At 37.6% G+C, this 17,691-nt stretch overlaps 1 long non-coding RNA gene across 1 annotated transcript in view; it reads left to right on the top strand.

Moving 5' to 3' along the window:
• Positions 1–17,691, top strand: part of LOC115299905 — a 52,286-nt gene that overhangs the window by 15,736 nt on the left and 18,859 nt on the right. The gene's annotated exons all lie outside the window — the stretch shown is intronic.

The following is a 17,691-nucleotide window of genomic DNA, read 5'->3' as shown; positions in this document are numbered from 1 at the left end:
TTCTCCCAATTTAGCAGCACTGGACAACTAGCACTAGACAACCACTAATCTGCTTTCTGTATCTATGGACATCCATATTCTAGATGTTTCATAGAAATAAAATCATAAAATATGTATGTGCCTTGTGTATCTGGCTTCTTTCACTTGGGATGTTTCCAAGGCTCACCCATATTGTGGTATGTATTGGTACTTCATTCCTTCTTCTTAAATGATTTCCATTTTATGGATATGCCACATTTTACTTTTCCATTATCATTATTTTCCATTTGTCATTTGATAGACATTTTTGTTGTTTCCACTTTTTGGCTGTTATGAATAATGCTGTTGTGAACATATTTTTATTTATATAGAGTTTATATCTAAGAGTGAAATTTTGGGTCATATGGGAACTCTATGTTTACCATTTTGAAGAACTGTCAAGTTGCTTTCAAAACAGTAGCACCATTTTACATTACTAAGGACAGTGTATGAGGATTCTAATTTCCTTACCTCCTCACCAATATGTTATTATATGTTCTTTTTAGTATATCCATCCTAGTGTGTGTGAAGTACTATATCAGTTTGATTTTGGTTTGTGTTTCCTTGATGGCTAATGATTCTAAGGTCTTTGATAAGCATCACTTCTGCATTTCTCCTTCATGTATGGACAAACTCATGTCACTACGGGAGTGTTTGAGTTTTAGACACTTAACTCTTGACACCATCTAATGTTTTTATCCTAATTTTAGTGAAGTAAAATATTGCAAAAATTTCAGACTTATAGCCTTCTTCCCAACTGTGACCTACAGAGATGTTCAATGTCTGTGCCATTTTCTCCTTTAAAACTCCATGTCAATAATGTCATCATCAGGTCATGAGCAATGGCAGGACCAGAAATCTGGGGACATGAAGATATAAGTATGTTGGTGGGGGAAGAAGGAAGCACCATGTCCAGGAGAGCAGCCCTAACTAGGAGAAGCTTAGTGTCAACAGAGTGTGTTTTCAGTACTATGCCTCTAATACACACCCACTGGCATGGCATGCACTGTCGTGGAGTCCAGGTCTGAGGGGAAAACTCCTCATGCTTCATAGAATCCAACCAAATCCAACACCCACACTTACCTCTCTTCTTCCTAATGATAATGAGAAGAAGTCAATGAGATTGACTTCTGCCACTCCCAACTCCTTAAAAGAAGAAATCTAGTACTGAACTTTACTCATAAACGTCCCTAAAGAGAAAGGAAGCTGAACTCCTCCTTGTATGCTGGGAAAAGATGATTGCCCTGACTTTAATGAATCCAAGAGAGAATTAATTGTTCATCATTTCTGTGCCTTATATTCAGTCTGTTGTCCTTGAGTAATCCCAGAACAGCTGCTTAGAGATTATATGAGTGTTCCCAAAAGATTTGTCCACAGGCATTTATAAATGTCCATCCTAGAAAAATGAATTCATTGAGAGATCAAAGAATTTTCAACTCTTGCATTAGGCAATGAGTATGCTCAAGGCATCTCCTGGAATGTCATGCTCTCCTCAAAAGGCACAGCAGTCGACAGTCTGTTCTACCAAAGAGTATCCTTTCCATTCCAGGAGCTAAAGTAGAGAGAAGCAAGTCTTTCTGTGAGAGTCAGTGGTAAGTGGTTTACTTACAACACAAATGAGAAAAACTGTGTCCCATGTCAGGATATATCTACCTATTAAGAGCATATTATAAAATATTCTGCATATTTTCATTATCATGTTGAAGGCATTTATGTAATGACATTTTTAATATTTTTCCATGTGTATGTCAATTTCTACCATTGTGCTTCTATAAAGAACCAGAATAGAATTACTTTAGCCAATCATCTACTCCAAAACCTGAGGGGGTGCCTGAATTCCTTAATGAAATAATATGATTGAAAATTTAGTTTATAGTAAATGATATAGAATGCAATGTGTTAGTACTCTATTTTTGACAAACAGGACATACAGGAATAATTTTCAGGGAGAAAGGATGGAGTCATTTTTTATATGATACATTATAATGCGATAATAGGCACACACACAATATTTATTTAAATTAATATAATTAAATTTGCATAACACTTCTATTTGGAAACATATTTATTTACTAGCTGGACATTCCTATTGTCGTGTTGCAACTAACTGATGTTTGGGAGAGTGTAATGAAAGCAATTTATTAACTGTAATTGAACCCTGAAGTTTGTGAATGATTTTTTTCCCTCATAGTCCCTGTGTTAGAAATCTCATAGATTCAGGGTTATTCCTAAGTAATTTCATTCTGACTCATTTGTCTTTGAGAGGATTTATTGCCTGGGAAAGGAAGAGGCATAATTGCTGCTGTTGGCTTGGAAACACCCAACGCCACCAAAAGGTCTCCATTGGAACCCCTGCTCTTATGAGATAAGAGAATGTTAAGATCAACACAGGCCAAGAGGCCATCCTGCCATATTTATGTTCCCACAGGCTGCTATTTTTCTCAGGTCAGGAAATCTTGCACCAAAACTGCTGGACAGAAATGTCCTCCCAAGTTCAGCTGAAATGTCCCTTCTCAATTTCTTCTTTCGCTCTGGACCTGACTAAAGTGCGGGATTTTGTATTTTTCCTGCTCCACAGACTTTAGCCTGGGTTGTTGATGAGCAGAATTTACATCTCTAAGTTTGGTTTGTCATTCAGCTTTAGTAGGCAGCAGAATCAGCTGCCATTGAAAGTATCAGGCTTCATGATGGCAGGGTCAAGGACCTAAGGCGCCCATCATGCAGAGGTCATTGGTGGAAGCCAGCCCCCTTCCATTCTGACAGTCACATTCATAAAAAGAAACTAAAATTTTAACAATGGCTTTATACTGTCCACGGGATAGTCCAGGGGAAGTGTGTGATTTCCTGTGAGACTCCTATAGGGCCACCCTCTTCTCAAATCTAAGACTAAAGACACTGGTTAAGAGATGCTGATCTTATATCACATTTGAGACAGAACTGATGCTGAGAAATCTCAGCCTGATGAATACACATGCTCTTATGCTGGGGCCACCCATGGGGAGGGACAATTGGTGGAACAGTCAATAATTCGACTTTTTATCAGCAGCATTCCAAGAAATCGGTTTTACTGATGTTAACATTAACTTTTGTGGGTTTTTTTTTTCTTTAATGCTGATTTGGCTGAATTCTTAGAAAATTCAAAAAGATATAGGTATTTCCCCTTATTTGGTGTTCTCTCTCATTCCGTGGAACATTCTCTGCAGGACAGTGAGTTGGAAAGATTACGGCCTCCAGAGTCAGATAGACCTGGGTTAAATTCCAGTCTTGCTTAAGTAGCTGTGCAACCTTAAGTATCAGTTTCCTCCCCTGCATATCTTAATAATACTTTCTATATGGGATTGTTATGGACACATGTACAAACACCCACGTACATCCTGGTACGTTGTAAGTACTAAGAAACAGAAGCTACTATTATATTGGGGGCTGTTGATTGTTTGTTAAGCTTTTTGGCCACCATGTAAGCAATTTAACAAAAGGCTGGAAGGACACACACCGAACTGTTACCAGTGGTGCTGAGCACAGAATTATACGAAGGTGAAGACACTTTATTCACTTTTTATGTACTTTTGACTTATGTGATATTTTTTAGAGAACATGTACTACTTTTGTAATTAAAAATCCATATATTTTTAATTTTAAAATGTAATTACAGTACTCTGTGCATTTCTTTGCAATTTCTTATGTATCTATAATGGTTTCAAAAAAAGATTTGAAATCTTTAAATAAGATAAATAACATAAAATAAGGGAATATATATAGTATATATCTATATCTATCATCTATCATCTATCTATCTATCTAACTCTATCTATCTATCTATCTATCAAGCCAAGTAGGCTTTTGGTCATTTGAAATATTTACCATCTTAGAAAATGTCCATAAATGGTAGAAAGGGATGTTGTTAGAATGGATTAATATTAAACAGTACATTGATGTATTGGGTCTGATGCAATGACATGAAATATGAAATTTCCATGGTTTTACTCATGCCATATTTCCAGATGCAGAATGACATTGGAAGAAAAAATCCCAGGGCTGAAAGAAACTGTAGAAACATGTTGAATGGTCTTCACTTAAGACTTGAATCAATCCTCTCCATAGGAGATATACAATGTAGACTTCACTTGAGTGTCTCCAGTGATGAATTCTCATTACTCTCTATATTATAAAATGCTTGGGTGCCTTGGTTAAGCACTGCACTCTCTCAGGGTTGTGAGTTCAAACTCAGTGTTGGGCTCTGTGCCTACTTAAAAAAATGCTTGTTTATCTAGTTTAAAGTCAGTTTGTGAAACAACAAGTTGCAAGGTTAAGAAATAAAGAATACATGTAAGAACTTGAAATTTATATTTACACATCTCAGTTAAGGAGAAAGGTGAGGGGATTTCAGTTCAGTGTGCCAAGTGGATTACCAAGATGTGCTTGGAATGAATAAGTAAGCAGAGTTGTGAGCAGGTACTTGAATCATGCATTAGTGTGGGGAAGGTGGGCTATTCAGTGATCACAACTGAGACTTTGAAACAACATTTTGAAGTTTCCGCTTTCTCATCTGCAAAACAGAGTTAATAATAGTATTTGTACTTTAAAGTTGCTTTGAGAATTCATGGGGGCAATCTACAAGAGTGCCTGGCACATAGCATGGGCTCAGCAAGTATTAAGAGGCACGGTAATGGAATTTATAATACATACAAGAGGACAGAAAAACAATACCCCACTGTAAAGTGCCCTTGCCTGCCTAATTGCAGATTTGGCAGGAAGGTTTCCAAAACTGAACTGGTGACAACAGGTTCCTCGTTCCATCATCACAGTAGACCATTTGAGATGGGAGAGGTCTCGCAGGTGAACTAATCTGGATCCCTGCTTTGGAAATATGGCACAAAAGTCTAAATCATGCTCTATCAGAAGCAAATCTGTAGGTTTACTCTTCCTGTTTTTAAAGGGATGTGTGATCTGGGACACATGGGAGAGGGACAAAACTTGGGGTAGTTCAAGAGAAAAGAAGCAACTCTGGGCATCTAACTCCCATGTTTTTCTTCTATGCTTTCTCTACCTCAAATGCCTATCTCTTTAGGGTCCACAGCCATGCCATGTCCTTATTTTTTTTTTTCCTTTGAAATTTAGACTTTATTTGAGCATCAGTTTTATACCTTGGGCATATAAAATCAATAAATGGGATAGTTTTTTAATGTTAAAGATATATGGTTGCCAATAAGAGACTCTTGAATACTGAGGGGGGATGGGGGGTGGGGAGCAGGGAAGGTGGGCACTGAGGAGGGCACTTGCTGGGATGAGCACTGGGTGTTGTATGGAAACCGATGTGACAATAAATCACACTAAAAATAATGATATATGGTTGCCAGAGAAGTCTCTTCTTTAGCTTTTTAAGTTTTTAATTCCAGTTCATTAACATAACATATTATAGTCTCAGTCTTTAAAGAAACTGTTCTCTCCACTCCCACAGGCATTCTTCATGGCCCTTCTTCACTTATCAAACATTTATTGAATGCACACTATATGCCAGGTCCTAGCCTCGTTTGTTAGCACAGAATTGAAAAGCCTGGACCATGACCTCGGGGAGCTAATATCTGAAATGGAAGGAGGGGATTGATCACATAATGAGTGCCCTATTCCTAGACCTGTTCAAGCACAGGTTGTGTGTGTGACCAAAGAAAAGTTTTTGTTAAATAACCATTTTAAAAGTAAACAAAATGTTACCAAGATTTCTGCCTTATACTACAATTTATCTTCCCATCAGATTGTAAGTTTGAGGAGGGAAGAACCGTTTTCCCTTTGGATTTCTTCATAATACCCAGCCTAGGGCCATATGAGACCTTCAGGAGGAACTAAATTGATTTGAATTGAAAACTGCCCACTACCAAGATAAGACTGTTGGAAAATACTGAAAGGAAATGAGAATTTCACAGCTTGAAGAATTTTATAGCCCGAGGCTCTTGCATACCAAACTAAGGTAGTAATTTGTCTCCTCTTGCCCCTTTACATTAGGAGGAGCACAGGTGAGGTATAAAAGGCTGAAAGAAATGTTAATACTAGAATGAAGTTTTGAGATAAGATGTAGACATATTCTTGGTAAATTTAAGACAGGACTTTTAACCTACTAGTTAGGGGCTAGGCAGCTCTGATTATTATGTGGGAATAGCCTGGAGAGACTCTTGGCACTAAAGCATGGTCCCTTAATCAGCACCTTGGGCATCACCCAGGGGCTTGTGGAAGATGCAGGTGGTTTACATGCACCTTAAAGTTGGAGAGGCCCTGTCCTATGCAGTGACCTCTGCTTATTTCATCTGGCCCCAGGCACCCATATTGTAGAGAATTGTATAGTAGGGACCCGGACCGGACGAAAATAGCGCATATATTCCATAGGAATAAAAACACTTGGCCACAAGCATGTGAAATCATTTGGGTTTTCTTTTAGATAAAGTTTCCCATGTGCTGATATTGTGTGAGTGTGCGTGGATGTGTGTGTGTGTGTGTGTGTGCGTGTGTGTATTTTAAGTAGATTAGCAATTTACATGAAAATTAGATTTAAACATTTTCATCATTGCTTTGTGTTACTGAAATAAAATATGAATAGATGCTTCCTTTATGTGCTGTAAAGGGTTTTCACAATCACACTGGTTACTCTGATTTAATTTTCCCCCATTTTGTTTCCTTTGAAGAAATAAATTCCTTAAGGTTAGTCAACAAAACATTTCATTTACTGCCAAGGCAAAAAAAAATTTTCCTCTTTTAAGAACTCGAGGCTTATTTTCCACCATTTGTATTTAGATTTTAAAAATTATATTTAACTTCAGTACCAACTTTCTATTGAAATTTAAATACATTAAATTCCTCAAGGACCTGAGATTTGGAATTTTTAGTGAAAATTGGGCTTGCTCTTAATCATGTGCCTTGAATTATTAGAATAAAAGATAAGAATGCATGTGCTTTGAAGACTATAAAGCACTTTACAAATATAAGGTATCATTACCAGGTAACAAAGTATCGTTTTAATAACAATTATGATTTAAAATAATAACAATTATAAATATATGAATTAAACCCTCTGTGCCTCGGTTTCTTGATCTACAAAATGGGCTTAATAAGTGGTCTTATTGGTTGTTGTGAGAAAGAAATGAGTTAATACATATAAGAAACTTAGATGTTATTCATGTAAGAGGTTAGCACATAATAGGCATTTAATAAGTAATAAGATCATTATTACCTAAGGTGTGTCTGTACTCATTACTCAGTTTGGAAGATCCTCGTTCAAGTATGTAAAAATGTTGCATCTTTTCAAAGTAACTTGTGTTTGATTTCTTTTTTTTTTTAAGTTGTATTTATTTTTGAGACAGAGACAGAGCATGAGTGGGGGAGGGGTAGAGAGCAAGGGAGACACAGAATTGGAAGCAGGCTCCAGGCTCTGAGCTGTCAGCACAGAGCACGATGCCGGGGCTAGAACTCACGAACTGAGATCATGACCTGAGCCGAAGCTGGACGCTAAACCGACTGAGCCACCCATGCGCCCCAGTTCCGATTTTTAAATCCATTCTGATGGATTATACTAAATTTAATCTTTAAAAACCCCATCTCTCAAAAACAATCTTAAGCAAGATTTTTAAAGTTTATTTATTTTGAGGGAGAGAGAGGTGGGGGGGGCAGAGAGAGAGAAAGACAGAGAGAGTACCAAGCAGGTTCCGCACTGTCAATATAAAGCCTGAGGTGCGGGGTGGGGACGGGCTTGAAGTCACAAACTGTGAGATTATTGACCTGTGCCAAAAGCAAGAGTCAGATTTTTAACTAACTGGGTCATCCGGGTGCCCCAGACAAGGCTTTCTGCAAAGCCTGACATTTTCGTTTAGAGAAGCAGGGTAAGAAAACATACTCTTAAATGATTTTTTCCTGTGAAATCTTCCCCACGTGCTTGTGGAAAATGAGGTCATTACACAGCCAAGGGTTTGAGATTGAAGTTCATATGTAACTATTCATATGTATGTAGATTCTCAGGGGGCAAGTGTCTGTGGTATCAAAGTGTAGTGTGTAAATGGTGCTTATTAATGATGGATTTTGATGATGATAATGGTATTGATGATGGTGATAATGGCGATAATTCAACATAGTTGTTCTATACTGACAGAATAAGCACATCAGATATTAAAAAAAAAAAAAAGAATGGATTGGACACTATTCACACTCTACTCCATTCCCCTGGCTGGCAAGAAATTAGTCAGCCAGACCAAAGGAAATGTTTTACTGTGGTTCTGTTTGCACTGCATATATACAGTATATCCCATGAATGTGTTCCTTGGGGACTGACTTCAAGTAATTAGAAGTTAAATTTCAAGGTCTTTATAGGACAGCAGTATATATAACTTTAGAAACCATATTATTTAAAATCCCTATACATTGAAAATTCAGTTTTACAATTTGGATTTCCACAGATCACACACCAGTTTCTTAGAGTAAACCGTTGTGGAATCATCTTCCATGAGGAATTTTATCTTTCTATAAATACATCTAGACCTCAATATTTTTTTAGGTACCAACACTTATCTTTTTTTCTTTCCAAGATTTAAAAAAATTTTTTAAATGTTTATTCATTTTTGAGAGACAAAGAGAGATATAGCACGAGCAGGGGAGAGGCAGAGACAGAGGGAGACACAGAATCCAAAGCAGGCTCCAGGCTCTAAGCTGTCAGCACAGAGCCCCATGGGGGGCCCAAACCCACAAACCATGAGATCATGACTGGAGCCAAAGTCAGAGACTTAACTGACTGAGCTACCCAGGCACCCCTCCAAGTTTTTATTTAAATTTTAGTTTGTTAATATACAGTGACATTAATTTTAGATATAGAATTTAGTGATTCCACCCTTACACACAACACCCAGTGTTCATCTCAAGTGCCTTCCTTAATGGCCATCCCTCATTTAACCCATACCCCCCACCTCCCCTCCAGTAACCATTGTTTGTTCTCTATAGTTAAGAGCCCGTTTCTTGGGTTTCCTCTCCCTCCATGTTTGTTTTATTTTTTTAAATTCCACATGTGAGTCAAATCACATGGTATTTGTCTTTCTCTGACTTATTTCACTTAGCATAATGCACTCTAGCTCCATCCATGTTGTTGCAAATGGCAAGTTTTCATCCTTTTTGATGGCTAAGCAATATTCCATTATAGATACTATTCATATATATTCTATTATATAGAATATTCATGTATATAATAAACATTCCATGATATATAATATTCATATATAATATTATGTATATGTATAAAGTAGTATCTAATCCATATAATATATAGCACCTTTTCTTTATCCATTCATCAGTTGATGGACATTTGGGCTCCTTTCATAAGTCGGCTATTGTTGATAATGTTGCTATGTGTTTCCCCTTGAATCAGTATTTTTTTATCCTTTGGGTAAATACCTACTGGTGCTGGGCCATCCTGGTAGTGCATTGCATTTTTAACTTTTTGAGGAACTTACATACTGTTTTACAGAATGTCTGTGCCAGTTGGCATTCCCACCAGCAGTGTAAGAGGGTTCCACTTTCTCTGCATCCTCGCCAACATCTGTTGTTTCCTATGTTGTTCGTTTTAACCTTTCCTACTGGTGTGAGGTAATATCTCATTGTAATTTTGATTTGTATTTCCCTGATGATGAGTGATATTGAGCATCTTTTCATGTAGACACTGATCTTTAAAAGAGCTTGTCATATGTACCTTTTTGATATCAGGAGTTCAAAAATATACATGTCATTGATTTTTTAAAAAAATGTTTACTTATTTATTTATTTATTTTTTTTTTTAGAGAGCCTGCATGAGTGAGTGTGAACAGGGAAGGGACAGAGAGAGAGCGGGGGGGAGAGAGAGAATCCCAAGCAGGCTCTGCCCTGTTAGTGGAGAGCCCAATGCAGGGCTCAAACTCACAAACCACAAGATCATGACCTGAGCCAAAATCAAAAGCTAGATCCTTAACAGAATGAGCCACCTAGGCACCCCATGTCATTGATTTTTTAATGACTTCAAGTTCATCTATGTAGTTGGTAGTAAAAACAGACAACAAAATATACATAATAACATAATAAGAACTTTCTAATAGTACTCATAGATTCCCAACTCAATCCAATATTGAACTTCTATAAATCATTGCTAATAAAACTTAGGGAGAAACAATGCCTACAATGAACCAGACAGAGTGGTGAGTATTTTGAATCTTTCCTGGATATTTGATAATCTTCCACCTTTCCTGTAAATATCAAGCATCACAAGTGTTCTACTTTACCCTTCTTTCCTCAGTCTACTCTCTTTGGTTGATTTCATGTATGTCTATGGCTTCAACAGCCATCTTCAAGGCAATGACTCCCAAACCCATATCTGCAGCCTATTTACTGAGAACAAATCTTTTTACAACTGCCTGTTGGACATTTCTACATGGATATCCCACAGGTACCTGACCTTCAACATTACACAGATCTAATCCACCATTTTTCCTCCCCATACCTGCTACACCTCTTTTTTTTTTTTTCCTGTTTTACCTAATAATCCCAGTCTGCCCAAACTGATTCAGTGTCCTCACCATCCATAAACCTCAAAGTACTTCAAACATGGCCCCTTTCTGTGAACTGTATTTCAGGCATTTTCTCTAAGCTCTAAAACTCTGTATCTTACCACGTGTTACATATCCTAATATATTAATATTTAATAATAAGTAACAATATGTTACTAGTTTTATGTTACTAAAACTGGTTTATGTTACTGTTACTGGTTTAACAGTATGTTGACTCTAGTTTTAGTTCTCAGACTACATTCCTGGACTAAACAAAATTGTTTTAATCTAAGGCACATAGCCTCTTAGGGACCCTGGGGATGAGTTTCACAATTTTCAATTGCATAAAGATTCTGTGAATGTATATATTTGCATTTTCTGGATCTACAGATTTTTATCAGTTTCTCAAAGCTGATGCTTCCCTAAAACCCAGTCTATACCTTCCAGATGCCCCTTGCTTCCAGTCTGTCCTAACCTTGAAAGTAGTTTGTGGGACATTATTGATCTGTATGCGTCCTTCCTGCCCATTCTCACATCAAATCCTGGCTTCCAGGCAGACATCTGAGCTCTCTGCTGGGCCACAGCAAGAGTGAGGGTATCTTCTGAGGCCCCTGTTGTAGGAGAGCTCAGTTATTTTTGTCTCCAAGGACACTGACCAGAGAGACAGACCTTGCACAGCCTAGACTGTGCCCCAGATGCAGCTGGTGCCCTGTCACTTCCTCTGAAGTAGCTAATGAGGTTGTGCTTAAAGTAAAACTCACCAAGCCACACAGTGCCTGGCTGGCTCAGTTGGTAGAGCATGTGATTCTGGATCTTGGGGTTGTGAGCTGGGCCCCACATTGGGGGTAGAGTTTACTTTAGAAAAACCACCAAGCAATGTAGAATTAATCTGTTAGAACTTGGCAGCCCCCGGCTAGGTTTACCCCTCTCCATTCCTTGCAACACAGCAGGAATTCCTAGACATAGGAGATACAGCCATAGGTGAGAGGGCTTCTAGAGACCTCAGAATCCAATAGCTTTCCTGGTAGCAGTGCAGCTCCTGAGGTTCACTTCTTTCCCAGAGATCTCTGCATCCTTTCTTCTGTACCCATTAGAACAACCCAAATACTCTGAGCTTATTTTCCTTCGGCTGGGCAGACCAAATGCTTGAGATTTCTCCCACCTATGTTACCTGGGATACCAATCTACTATCCCATTATCCCTGGGGCAGTGACCTCAGACATGATTCCCTCCCCCATTAAATATGTATGTGTGCCTGCACCAATCACATTCATTCCTCCAAAGGAAATATTGCAAAGAGAGTGACTTGATATGATTTGCAAAAGGTGATGTGTACTGAACTCTTATTGTGGTAGAGAAGGGGAGAGATGAAGGGGTGCCTGTGTGATTGTTCATTGGGCATCCAACTCTTGACTTTGGCTCAGGTTCTGGTCATGTGGTTTGAGCTCTGCATTAGGCTCTGCATTTTCAAAGTGAAGAGCCTGCTTGGAATTCTCTCTCTCCTGTCTCTCTGTCCCTCCCCTGCTCCTGTGCTCACCTGCTCTCTCTCTCTCTCAAAATAAATAAAACATTAAAAAATAAAAAGAAGTAGAGAGGTGCAAAAATGGGGAAAGAATACTCAAGTCTTAGTGACTTAATATTTAGGTCTGGTTCTGACCAATCCTGAGATGAAAATTTTATTGAAAAATGCCTCTTGCTTTTATGTCTTTCATCTTATTTTTACTTAAAAATATTTATTTATTTTGAGAGAGAGAAAGAGAGAGAGAGAGTGAGAGAATGAGTTGGCAAGGGGCAAGAGAGAGGGAGAGATAGAGAATCCCAAGCAAGCTCTGTGCTGACAGCATGAAGCTTGATCCTACCCACCATGAGATCATGACCTGAGCTGAAATCAAGAGTTGGATGCTGAACCAACTGAGCCACCCAGGTGCCTCCTTTTCATTTTATGTTTAAAACTGAATTATAATTCACATCTAGTAAAATGCACAAATCTTAAGTGTATAGATTGATAAATTTTTAGATATATACATATATATGTATATAATATATTAAATCAATTATACAGAACATTTCCATCAGCCCCAGAAAATTCTTTCATGCTTCATTCCAGATAATCCCCTCAGCCCACAGAAGTAACTACTGTCCTCATTTGATTACCATAGTTTGGTTTTTCCTATTTTTGAACTTCATTTAAAGAAAAAATACCATATGTATTCTTTTGTGTTTGGCTTCTTTCTTTCAATGAAATGTTTTTTAGATTCACCAATGTTATAATGTGTATTGGTAATTTGTATGTTTTTTAGATAACTGTGTAGCACTGCACTGTATGATAAACCACAATTTGTTATCTGTTTTCCTACTCATAGACATAGTTTGTTTGAGCTATTCTGAAGAAAAAATCTGTTTTGAACCTCTTCATACAAGTCTTTCTGTGAACTGTACATCCATTTTCTTGAGACTATGCCTAGGAGTAGAATTATTGGGTCACAGAGAAACCGCATGTTTAACTTTATTAGAAACTGCCAAATAGTTTAAAAAAGTGGTTATGTAGACTTTGAATTTCAGCTTAGAGATTTAATGAGCTGGAAAGCATCTTGCTCCCATCATTATGCCAACAACAAAAAGCAGGAAAAAATGCAAATTAATTACTTTTCTTGAACCCATCAGGGAATTGAGGTTGCAAGGCAAACAACTGAAACAAAACTGGAGAAAGAGGCAACCACAAGAACCCATGATTTTTTTTTTGCCTAAGGCAGAAACCACTAAATACCTTGTAAACTGATGGGAAGACCTTGTAAACTGATGGGAAGTATAGGCTAGCATAAGAGTGTGAAGTCCCTGAGGGCCATAGACATAAGGCTTGTACCTTCTTGCTTTCCCTCCATAAATTCAACCAGATGCTCACAGGGAAGCATTATTTTTTCTTTTTCTTAATGTTTTATTTATTTTAGAGAAAGAGAGAGAGAGAGACAGAGTGTGACCAGGGAAGGGCAGAGCGAGAGGGAGATGGAGAATCTGAAGCAAGCTCCAGGCTCTGAACTGTTAGTTCTGAGCATAGAGCCCAACGCAGGGCTCGAACCCACGAACCATGAGATCATGACCTGAGTCAAAATCAGATGCCCAACTGACTGAGCCACCTAGCGCCCCAGAAAAGCATTCTTAGAAAGCTTCCCTAAAGATGCTGTTTGAGGCCAAGCTGGAGTGGAGGGCAAATAACAGGGAAAAGGAGTAGCAGCAACTGTCAAAACTCCTCCAAGATCAATTTCCTGGATTTTTTACTACAGAAGAAAAGCTGCAATCCGTAAGGGCAAGAGCTATAAAAGTTGTCATCTTAGGGTACTGTGCAATCCCATTACAATCCCAGGAAGGGAAAAAGCAAAAAAGTTCTACTCCTTGGGTTTGGGGAGCAGGAATATATCTAGGTCCAGCTGTACAGCTGGAGGAGGGGCAGGAACACTCGTGAAAGCCACACTTCCGAGACCCAGGTTCACAGTATCTAAAATTAAGGGTTAACCAGAGCATCAGAGAATACCTTTCCTTTATCCCCCACTGACCCACTAACAAGCATCAAGTAAAAATAACAGTGGAGTACAGCTAGGAGATCTTGAAGAAACAGATTATCTCTAGAGAGTAAGAAAAATGGAAAACACAAAGCTAACAGGGAGCAGAAATGTGGGTACATTTCACTAGTCCACACTAGTCCACACTAGTCCACACCCTAAACACAAAATATCAGAGTAATCTGAAGCATTTAGTCACTCAGGGTGACCATAGGAAAAATGGACTCAAACTCAGTCCAACTGCTCACTTGATTAACCCTCACACTAAAGATTTAGTATAAAGAAAGGCATGTTCATCTCCAAGCAAATAAATTTATACCTCAGTATTTACTATCCTATACATGTCCAGCTTTTGACAAAAAGTTATAATGCATACAAAAAGATAAGGAAAAATACATTTTGAATAGATAATTTAAACATCAGAACCAGATCCAGATTTGAGAAGGATATTAAAACTATCAAACAGGGAATTTAAAATAAAAATGATTAATAGATAAGACATTTTAATAGAAAAAGTAAACAACAGGGGACCCTGGGGGACTCAGTTGGTTAAGCATCTGACTCTTGATTTCAGCTCAGGTCATGATCTCATGCTTTATAAGATTGAGCCCTGTGTTAGGCTCCATGCTAACAGCACAGAGCCTACTTGGGATTTTCTTTCCCTCTTTCTCTGCCCTGTTCTCTTGCACACACTCTCTATTTCTCTCAAAATAAATAAATAAATCTTTAAAAAGGTAAACAATGTACAAGACCACACAGTTAATTTCAGCAAAATGATGGAAACTGTAGGAAAGATTAAATAGAAATGTGAGAAATAAAGAACACTATATAAAGATGAAAAATGCCTTTGGCAATGTCATCAGTACACTTGATGCAGCTGAAGAAAGAATTAATGAACTTGAAGACAGGTCAACAGAAATTACCCAAATCAAAACACAAGGACCAAAAAAAAAAGAATGGGGCATCCAAGGGCTGTGACATAATGTCAAACAATTTAGCATATACATTATTATAATCCTAGAAGGAAGAGAAAGAATAAACAGAGCAAATATATATATATTTGAAGAAATAATAGCTGATAATTTTCCAAAACTTATGATAGATTGAGAAATTCAGAGAACACTAAGCAGAACTAATAATTTTAAAAAACTCACAAAAACCTAGTCATATTATATTCAAACTGCTATAAAGACAGAAGGTTTTGAAGGCAGATAGAAGGGAAAGACTCAACTTGATAGAGGCCCATGAGTAAGAATTATAGCGGACTTCTCATCAGAAAGTATGCAAGCAAGAAGACAATTTTGTGTCATTTTTAAAGTGCTTTTAAAAAACCTGTCAGCTGAAAAGATATCCTTTAAATATCAATAGAAATAAACATATTTTTTAGATAAGCAAAAACTGAAGAGGTGTTTTGCCAGTAGACATACTCTAATAGAAATGTTAATGAAAGCACTTTAGAAAAAGGATTGCCATACAGGTCACAAACCTGGATCCTCATCAAACTAATGATAAGTATTAGAAATGCATTAAATGAAGGTAAATGTACTGGGTTGAATCTCATCCCTCCAAAGTTCATGTCTACTGAGAACCTCAGAATGTGACCTTATTTGGAAATAGAGTCTTTGAATATGTAATTATTTAAATTAATATAAGGTGATACTAGATTAGGGTGGACCCTAGATCCCAAGACTGGTGTCCTTACAAGAAAAGGAAAGGACACACAGAGATACACGTAGGGAAGTAGGCCATGTGATAAGAAGCAAAGCTACAAGCCAAGGAAGACCAAGGATTTGGCGGAGACACCAGAAACTATGAAAGGGCAAAACAGTGTTCTCTGCTAGAGGCTTCAGAGGGAGTATAACTCTGCTAACACCTTGATTTCAGAACTCTAAGCCCACAGAACTGTGAGTGAATATCTGTGTTTGTTTATTTCAAATCATCAGGTTTGTAATCTAAGTTTATTTTGAAAAAAAACAAAAAAACAAATCATCAGGTTTGTGGTAATTTGTTATGACAGCCATAGAAAACGAAGAGAGTAAAATAGATTTCACTTTTATTTTTAATTCTCAAAATTGGCAGTTTAAACCAAAAATTGCAACAATGTAGTGCATGTTTGTAGCATATGTAAAAGTAAAATATGTGACAAGGATAGCAAAAAGGAAGCAAGGGATAAATTGGAAATACAAGGTCTTAAGACTACTCTGAAGTGGTATATTATATGAAGGTAGACTCATATTATTTACAATGTATTTTGTAATTTCTAGGGCAACAACCAGAACATTTTACTACAATGTAAAACAATAAATAAAGGAGATAAAAAAGAATCATAAAAGATGCTCACTTAAGCATACAGACAGAAGGAGACAGAAAAGGAGGGAACAAGAAACAAAGAGTAAGTGGAGCAAGTAGAAAACACCTAGTAAAATGGACTGTTTTAATAGAAACATATCAATAATCACTTTAAATGTGAATGATCTAAATAACAGTTAAAGGGATGGTCAGACTGGATTATTTAAAAAGCACTATCCAACTATATACTGTGTGAAATAAACCCACTTTATTGTTTTTTTAATGGAGGTGATTTTAAATTTTGTTTATTTTGAGAGAGAGAGTGAGAGAGAGAGAGAGCACACAGGAGGGACAGAGAGGGAGAGAGAGGATCACAAACAGGCTCCAGACTGTCAGTGCAGAGCCTGATGTGGGGCTCAAACTCACAAACCATGAGATCATGACCTGAACTGAAACCAAGAGTTGGATGCTTAATTGACTGAGCCTCCCAGGCCCCCAAAGAAACCCACTTCAAATATAAAGAGATAAAATTGTTAAAAGTAAAATAAAGTGCATTTGTGGCACTTTGTGCTCCCAATATTTTAAGCCTATAAATAGAGATCAAGATTCATACATAGAAAAAGAGACTAGAATGGAGTACACTAAACAGTAGCATATATCCTGTGAATGGTTCTATTCTTTATCTCTTTCTGCATTTTTTAACTTTTCACAATTATATTACTTTAAAAAATAAAATATTTATTTAAAAAAAGAATTTAATGTAGCAAAGCATACAATGTTAGGAGGGAAATTTTGCAGAGCCAGAGAGAGATGAACTTACTCTCACACAGGGATTATCAGTTTATTGTAGGTTTTGACCAAATCACTATTTATTTTCATGTACCAGAAGCCTCACAAGACTGTGTAGGAGACCCCTGGGCCTGAGCTGGCTGGATTTGCTGAATGAAAAGTTGTGGTCTCCCAACAGGTCTTCCTGTACGCCTCCCTCCACAGTCCAGACTGTTCTAGCTCCAATATCATTTGACATGGCCTTGCAAGTTAACATGCCAATCTGGGGTGCTCTTTGTACATTCTCATAAGGCTTTTATTTTTCTCATTATTTTGTAGCTATGACACCACTTGAAATGAACAATCAGACAGCCGTCACTGAATTCATCTTCTTGGGATTTTCCAACCACCCCAAACTACAGGGCTTCTTCTTCCTGGTTTTCTTGCTCATTTACCTGACAACACTCCTGGGAAACATGCTCATAATAACAGCCACTAGAGTCAGTCCTGCTCTCCAC

The sequence above is a fragment of the Suricata suricatta genome, chromosome 8, assembly GCF_006229205.1.
Source record: "Suricata suricatta isolate VVHF042 chromosome 8, meerkat_22Aug2017_6uvM2_HiC, whole genome shotgun sequence".
NCBI lineage: Eukaryota > Metazoa > Chordata > Mammalia > Carnivora > Herpestidae > Suricata > Suricata suricatta.
This window is presented reverse-complemented; position numbering and strand designations above follow the sequence as displayed.